This window comes from Talpa europaea, assembly GCF_964194135.1.
Source record: "Talpa europaea genome assembly, chromosome: 8".
In the NCBI taxonomy this organism is placed as follows: Eukaryota; Metazoa; Chordata; class Mammalia; order Eulipotyphla; family Talpidae; genus Talpa; species Talpa europaea.
In genome coordinates, this window is record NC_140075.1 from 13,404,197 (window position 1) to 13,413,315 (window position 9,119).

The following is a 9,119-nucleotide window of genomic DNA, read 5'->3' on the forward strand; positions in this document are numbered from 1 at the left end:
CAGAGTGTGGAGCAGAACAGGCAGATCAACTGAAATACACTGCTTAGGGCTGCTGTCCCACCCCCATGAGCCATGTGGTTCAGCTCCCTGGACAGGGTCGAACTTGTCCTGCAGTGGCCGTGGATAGATTTATAGTACTGAGACTTAACCCCTGAATCACCAGGAGGGACCCTATAGTTTGTAATCTTCAGAAATTTGAAGATACATTAATGGCTCCCTTTTCATTTTCTGAAATTACAGAAAGGAATAAACAAGGATATATGTGGGGAATAATTGTATATACACACAGGGTTGATTGATTCCAATATCCACTTGCAGAGCCACTGTCTCCTGTCAAAAGGCAAAGAGCTTACTTTTTTATTTTTTAAAATTCTTATTTATTTGTGCATGCAAGAACTGGGGTACAGGCCAGAGGTGTTGGGCTGAGAGGATTCATCAGAGAGAGCAGGGAGCAGAATAGGCAACTGACAGAAATACACTGCTTAGGGGAGCTTTGGGGGAGAGGAGAGGTCTGCTTTGCCATGTGGGTCACCTCCTTTCCCAGAGATCAAATTCCTGATGTAGTAGCTAATGATTACATCATAGTGCTGATGCTTAACCCCTTGCACCACCAGGCAGGCCAGAGCCTACATTTTTTAAATTGAATGGGAAACCAAAATATAATTTTTTTCCCAGATCTAGCCTGATGGTTTTGTCACACCTCCCAGGGTGTCAGTCCTCAGCCCTGATCAGTGCTAAGTGGGGAATTCCTGATGTTGCTGGGAGCCTCCACATGTGCACAGGAAGTAGGGATGAGGGTCACTTGGGCCGAATTGGGGCAAAGGGACAGCAGGGCCTGATCCGAACAGAGGACATACACCCGAGCTGGGGTGTCTGCCAGTTGATGGTACTTTAAGGTGTAAATCTACTCAGGAGAAAATATAGTTTATTTGCATTGAAGCCATCTGTCTTCCCAAGTTCTGTGATTGAATCTCTGATTCTTCAGTTAGTGCTTAGTGAGAAGTGTTTCAGCTGCTCTTCCTCATTAGTTTTCACAATCCTGGGTCTCCGGGCGCTCCTGCTTGCTATTCAGTGTGTACCCCAACCCTGCTGCACAGAGCAGAGGCTCCCACACAGGTAATCTAATGCTACTCTCATCTGAGCGAATCCAGTCGGAATCCAGAGCGAATCCACCCAACCCGAATCCAGTCCGATATCCCGCAGGGTGTCCCAGGGAGTGCTCCACAGTGAAGGTCATTCACTCTGACCTTCTCAGGCCATGGCCTCTCTAGAATGGGTGGAGGGGCTGTATTTCATGAAGAGGGGATAGAATTTACACACAGACGTGTATTTGCTATTTTTAATTAATGTCAGTGAAAACGCGGACGGGAATAAAAGACCACACGTGACATTGTGGATGGACCCTGGAGACGCGGACACTGTCCACGCACAGGGCAGCCGCCTGCAAAGAGGCAGACAGGGGCAGGGGCAGGTCTCTCCTGGCGCCCACCCCTAGAGGAGCACCCCGATCTCTTGCCTCACAAGTCTGCCTCCTGCACTCTAGGTGGAGAGAGAATATTCCTGGGACAACACGGGCATCCCAGGGTGTCAGGACAGGGTCGCACCCGCGCCCACTTCTCGCAGACTCTTGGCCCCGCCGCAGCGGCCCCCTGGGGGACGGGCCAGAGACCCCCGCACAGACCTGGCCTCGAGGTCAGGCCCGCCGTGTCCGCGACTTCCGAGGCGTCCAGGGCCCAGGGGTGCTAATGTGAGGTCCCCGGGGTCTCTGAGCAGCGACCTCAGTGGCTGAGGCACCTGCCTGCACTCCCCCAGCCCAGCCCCGCCCTCCTCCCGCCGTCCCCTCCGTCGCCGCCAGGGGGCGCTGCCCTGCCACAAGTCAGGCGGCTGGCCAAACTACCTCAGTCACTCCCGGAAATTTTTGTCCACACCCAGGCCTTGTCCAACATAACTTTGGCTAATGAACAACTCAGGCTCACATTTTTCACCTCAGAACTCATACATAAACACGTCTTTTTTTTTTTTTTAATGTGAAATGATAAACAAAGTTTAGATTTCCTACATTAAGAAGCAAAATATAAACCAAAACCTCATTAAGTAGTCAAGTTTTCATTTTATTGAACTTAGGAGATCCTTAGTTTTATAAGAGAAATATTCCTATAAAGTATTAAATAATGATAGAACAGATTTAAGATAGAGAAACCAGAAGTAGATTTATTTTGTGTTAGGATACGAAGTTCAAAATGCAGCATTGCAAATGAAACAAATTCATGTACCAGAGGTTTTTATTTTTTTGTTAATTAATTAAATTTTTTTTTTGCTTGGGCAAGGGGAGGAATAATCAGTGAAGGTGCTCACCAGTGCTTTAATTAAATCATTGCATTTTGAACTTGTTTTTGTGGTGGACTCCCTGGTGGTGCAAGGTTGTAAGCATCGCACTGTGAAGCCATCTACAGCCTCTGCAGCATGAGTTCGATCCCCAGCTGGCCAGGGAGAAACCCACAAGGCGAGTCAGACCTCTCCTGTCTCACCTACTTGCTCCCTCAGCAGTGTATTTCAGTCAATCAACCTTTCTGCTCCCTGCTCTATCTCTGGTGAATCCTCTCACTTCCTGCATCTCTGGCCTGTATGCCAGCTCTTGTATGCATACATAAATCAATCTTAGAATATATAATGGCACCATTTTAAACTGGCAACACTCTCGAGACAAAAGACACAAAGGTAAAAACAGACACAGAGATCTCTCATTTAGAATTTGGGCCATTTGCCCTAATTTTTAGAGAAAGATATTTTACCAGTATTTGTGACAACACTGACAACAATTATTAATTTACTTTTTAAATTTGTTGTTGTTGTTGTTGGGACCCTCGCCAGTGGCTGGAAATGAACTGGAGCTGCAGTGGTTGCGGGCAGCCTCACAGCCCAGTGCTCAACCGCTGCACCACCAGGGGAGGCCCTTAAATAATAATTTTTAACTAATTCTTTCAGATAAGAAAACATTTCTCAAGTTTTATTTGTAAGAATGCCCTTAGGTTCTAAAGAAAGTGGGGCAGAATATTGCCTATGAGTTTTTTTAAGGCCACTTTTTCCTTAAATTCCTAGAAGAGATTTTGGATGGGTGGTCAGTTTCACCAGAAGGATATACCTTTTCAAGACAAAGCTAGACTAATTCCTAAAACAACTTAAGTTTTTCAGGTTAAGTCGATATAGCCATTTAAATTTTTTTGGTTTTTTTCCCTTTGGTAATCAAGGAGGTTTCTAAATTGACATTGAAACTGAAGTACTTACATGTTCTAATAAGTGTCCCATTTTAATCATTTTAAAACCTCTAGAGCCCACAATTGGAACCATTTTAAAGACAAGCAGTGAAAATTCAAATTGTTATATAAAGTCCTGGTTCCTATTTGACCTCACAGATGAGGCCTGCTCCTAGGATAGATAAAAGACACCTTCGACCTGGACCATGAAAAGGGAAGGAATAGAAATAGATTGGGCCTCCCTGATGGCACAAGGAGTGAAGCACAGCACTGTGAAGTGCTCCACAGCCTCCACAACACAGTTTCGCTCCTCAGCCACCCAACGTGTTACCCACACGGTGCAATGGACTGCTCCTCACTTACCCGCTACTCCCCTCAGCAGTGTATTTCAGTAGATCTGTCTCTTCTGTTCCCCGCTCTGTCTCTGGTGAATCATCTCACTGCCCCGCACCTCTGGTGTGTACACCAGTTCTTGTATGTATAAATAAATAAATATTTAAAGAAAAAGATTTGACAAGGTATATCGTTTACAGAAACCTATTATGTAGCTTTTGATGAATAAATTATTTTAAGTAAAACTTTGATTTTTAAAGAAACCTGTGATTTTTAATTTTCAATAAGAAGTTTAGAAATTTTCAAACCAACTGCCAAGCTTCATTTATTGCTGACTAGAAATTCCAAAGTAATTTTGACAAAACCAACTGTGATCCCGAGTGTGATCCCGAAGTGTGATCCCAGAAGTGTGATCCCGAGTGTGATCAGAAGAGGCCAGCCAACTCAGAGGAAGAAAAGGCCTCCTTCCAGTGGAGAACACACTCTTCAGCCTACTTTCCATCCCATTTTCACAATGACAGGTGGATACTGAATTGGCTGTCTGACTAAACACATAAAAATAAGAAAAATACCAAATTTCTATATAACCAAGATCTGCTTCCGGATACGTGCTTGAATTCCTTACACAGACACAATGCTCAGATTCACAAAACTATTTGCACAAAGTGAGGACCAAGTAAGGTAAGTAGAAGCCCCAGTCCAGGCCCACTGCTCTCACTGGGACAATCCAGCCCTCCCAGCCACCTGCCAGTGTTCAGATAGTCCGGGTTGTCCAAGGTTACCCACGGCCAAAGTGCCTGAGCTTACCCTGGATGTCAGGGTGAGACTGCAAGGGAGGAGATTCACAAGGAACTCATGCCTGAGCCAGCCAGTGTGGACAAAGAGCGCACACTGCCTGGACTTTGTGTTAGGAAAGCATCAGTCTGTCCCCAACTGTCAGCTGTTACAGGGCTTCTGCAGGGAAACAGTGACAAGAGCTGCTTCTTAGACATGGGTTGGCAGCTACAGGTCCCCAACTCACTTAATACTGTCCCCAAGGGGCTTTCAGATGAAACAAATATGGCACCTCTCACCATTTTAACCACATCCCTGGCTTCCAGAAAAAAAAAAAAAAAGGAAACTGCAAATACCAGACACCAAATGAAAATACTGCATGTTCCCCAGTTCCCACTCAACGGGGCCTGACACAGGAAAGGCGCCCCAACTGGGGGAGACTCATAGACTCCCTCCCAAACTGAGGGGAACTGGACTCCCTTGCTGAGGGGGACTCCGATTCCTCACAAAGTGTGCAGGTCAGGGGATTGGCGTGCACCCCTGAGGACCACCATCTTCCACCAGGTTCCATCTCCTGCATGGTGACTCCAGGGGGCAGAGAATGCTGTGCCTCTCCTGGGGAGACCTTGTGAGGTTCCCTGGAGGAAAAAAACAACAGCTGCTAGGACTCTCCCACCCCCTGCAGAGAGGGTACTCCCTCTGAACACAGGGATCAGGATGCCACCCGGGATGCCTAGGCCCCCCACTCTGATGCAGATGGGGAAGGCCTGGCACGCTGCCATGAGCTACTGCTCCCTCCCCAGGAATCAGGGACTGACAGAGCCCAGGTGGCATCCAGCTCCCGGCTCTGGCCCTCCCAATTGTGAGTGAACGCCGGCCTCAAACACAAGGAAAGTGGTTGAATTTGCTGAGAAACGAGAAGGGCAGCAGACTCATGTCAAAGACACGGTCCTGCTCTTGGGCAGAGGGCAGGGGTGTGTCTACCAGGGGACAGAGGGGAAGACGGGCGAGGGGCTGCAAAGGGGAGGAGGAAGGGCCACCCCAAGTCAGGTGGGCACCAGCTTGCTTTTCTCAGCTGCTTGGAACGCAAGAAGCGAACCTGTCAAACAAGGGCGGAATGGGAAGAAACATGGGAGAGGCCACCTTGTTATCGCTTATGGGAGAGACCCGCCATCCGCGACCGCCTCGTGGTTTCTCTGACCCGGGAAAGACGTTCCTGATCTGCGCGGGGGCCGGTCTTCCGACCCGTCCCGTCTCCAGCCATGGCCCGGGTGTGTCCTTGTCTCGGCACTTCATGCCTCAGGGGTCGCCAACATGTGCTGACCTCGTGTTTCAACTAGATCACACACCTGCGCGCACAGAGAATGTGTTACCGCATCCCCTCGCTAGACACCCTCACACACCCTAGGCCCGTTGCACACCAGCCAGGCGCGCCTGGGGACGATGTGGGGCCTCGCCTGCTCCCTGCGCCAGGCTCTTCTCACTCCCCACCTGATCCCCTGACGCCCAAGGTCACTTCTCTCCCCAGCCGCCCGCACCCGCCCGCGCGTCACCGCCCTCGGCGCCCGATCGCCGCGCTCACACTCGCACTCACACACTCTCACACACACGCACACACTGTCACACACACGCACAATCACACTGTCTCACACACACACATGCACACACTTGCACACACTCTCACATGTACACGCACGCGCACACACACACATTCACATGCACACACTCTCACACGCACACCTGCACACACACGCACACACACGCACACAGGACGCAGGAGGCGCGCAGAGGCGGCCGCGGCCCACACACACTCCCGTCCTCCTGAACGCGGTCCCAGGGTGTGTCTCTGAGAGGGGCGTTCCTGGCTGGTCACTGAGGCGGTTCCCACCGCTGGTGACTGAACAACGTGCCGGGAACGGCCTCGCCCATCCAGGGGTTGGAGCGTCTTCCACGCGCCCCCAAACCCCGCCGACGCCGGCCCTGAGGCCGACTCCCCGCCCCGCCCCGCGGGAGGGCGCTCGCGATGCCCTGGGGATGGGGGCGCCGGGTCAGCGCCTCCTCGCGCCACGTCCCCCTCCAGCCGCGTCTTCGGGTTCCACACGACCTGTCCCCCGCCCCCCGCTGGGCCTCCCGGGCCTCCTGCCAGAGCCCTCACCCCTCACCCCGGCGCCGGCGCCCTCGGGTCCATCCCGCCTGCCCGTCAACTCCTGCGGCGGGGCGGGGTGTCCAGGGGGCACGTCTGGCACCCCCAGGCCCCAGTCTCTCCGTTGGCCCCGTTGCACGTCCGAGCCCCCTCGCCTCCCCCCACAGCTCCCCCCTCGCCGCTCCCCCCGTGGCTTTTCTCCTGGGCCTGTGGGTCCCCGAACCGCCCGCCCCAACAACGCCCTCGGGTCCCCCCACGGCCGCCCCATCTCTGTGACAGGCCTCGGGCATGGCTGGTGGGGACGCTGGGGCAGGGAAGGCCCAGGCGAGAGCAGTGGCCCAGCAGGGTCAGCGCCCCCTGGCAGCGACGGAAGGGGCGGAGGACGGGCTGGGGGCGGGGCAGCGCCCCCTGGCTGCTACAAGGGGGCCACTGGAGGGGGAAGCGGTATGGGCTGAGGGGGAGACCAAGCCCCACCCACCTGCTACCTTTGTGGGGCACGGGCAGGTGCCGCAGCCACTGCGGTCGCTGCTCAAAGACCCTGGGGACCCCACATCGGCTACCCCGGGACCCCTGGACACCTCGGATCGTTGCGGACACAGCAGCTGGACTCCGAGGCCGGATCTGCATGGAGGTCTCTGGCCCGTCCCCCCCGGGGGGCCGCAGCTGCACTGATCACCCGTGGGGTGGGTTTTATGGTCCCTCCGCTGTGTTGCACTGATTTGTGTGTTTTATTTCTGTGAACTTAGAATATAATTTGTATAAGTTTACATGTTGTAATCTTCTCTGGAGCTGGCACCCCCTCCCCACCCAAGGTCCAGCAGGCAGGAGGGCAGAGTCGTGTCCCAGTCTCCTGGGAGCACAAGTTCTGACCCAGAGGGTTGCTGGTGCCTGGGGCTCTGCATTTCTCATAAAGGGTCTGAGATGCTGCCCCTTTTGTTTCAGGGCCCACATGTGAGGGCTGCAGCGATGCTTCCCTCTTGTGCAGCTGACATGGTACTTCAGAGCCTGGAAGAGGGACCTTGGAAACCTGGACATTTCCTCAGGAGGCGACTTTACAATCTCCCTTGAAGAGAATCCAGGCTTCCCAGAGACTTGAGTGACCAGGAGCCACACAGCCTGCCACATACTGGCTACAAGTGTTTAGATTTCTAAAATGGGTTATTATTAACCCACTCCTTGCAGTGAAAGCAGTGGTCCTCTCTGCACCACTAAAGGACACACCCAACAAACTTTTAGCAGGGTCAGCTGGGCGCTGTCACAAACAGGAAAGGAAACTTTCTCAATGGGGAGCATCTTTTACACTGAAGGGTGCTTTCCTAAGCTCTTGAGATCTTTTCTCTATAGATGGTGCTAAAAGGATCCCTTCTATTTCAGGGATTGAGTAAACCACAATGACTCATGGGAACTGGATATTTTGGAGAAAACCCCCTTTCTCTGTCTTTTTTAAAGACTTTTTAAAAAATATTTATTTATGCAAGCACTGGAGTACAGTCAGAAGAGTGGGAGGGTGGGAGAATTGACCAGAGCCAGTGCGGGAAACAGAACAGGCAGACTGATGAAATACACTGCTGAGGGGAGCAGTGGGCATGGCAGGAGAGGTCTGTTGCACCATGTGGGACCCTCCCCGGCAGCCAGGGAAAAAACTGGCGCTGCATAGGCTGCGGGCAGCTTCGCAGCCCAGCACTCAACTGCTGTCCCATTAGGGGAGGCCCTTTCTTAAAGCTTTTTTGCAAAAAAAAAAAATTGCATACAAAAACTGGGGTGCAGGCCAGATGTGTGGGAGGGTGAGAGGATTCAACAGAGACATAGTAGGGAGCAGAACAGGAGGATCTTCTGAGATACACTGCTGAGGGGAGCAGCGGGTGACAGGAGAAGTCTGCTGCACCTAGTGGGTCAACTCCTGGCTGAGGATTGAACTCAGGCCGTCATGGTGACATCACTGGGATTTAACCCCTAGCCCACTGGCGGATGGTGGGGGGATAGCTGCACTTTACTTTTAAATGTGTTGCCACTTCCTCTGTTATGCTTGCTTTGGAGAAAACTTGAATTTCTCTAGAACAGAGAAAGGAATCGGCCTTTATTGAGCATCTGATGGAGATTACCTGACCCTGTGCAACAAGTTCATTGCTTTAGTTCCATGATCTCCATTAATGACGCTATAGAGATATTATTCCTACACTGTAGTTGTGGACCCTGTGGTCCAAAAGGGATCAGTAACTTCTCTGAGATCAAAAAATAAGCACAAGGGCCAGATATTTTTGGACTCCCAAATTTTTGTATTTTGTGCTGAACCAGAGGATTTATAATGATGGTAAATTATAATCCTCTTGGAGGCCCGGGGAGCGAAGGAGTTTGCGTCCATCCTCAGAACAGGTCTGTGGGTGCTGGGCCTCCTCCTCCATAAGGAAGGAGCTTGGGCTAAAACGATACAGAAGAAAACTTTCAGGAATCATTGTAGTATGTGAGTATGCTGTCATTAATATTGAACATGAATTACTTAATAGTTTTAGAATGGCTCTCATCCCAAACATGGTTGCTAGTCATAAGAGACTACAGTTAAAAACAGCCCTTTCAGTGGGCCTCCGGTGGTGCAGCAGTTGAGCGATGGGCTGCAA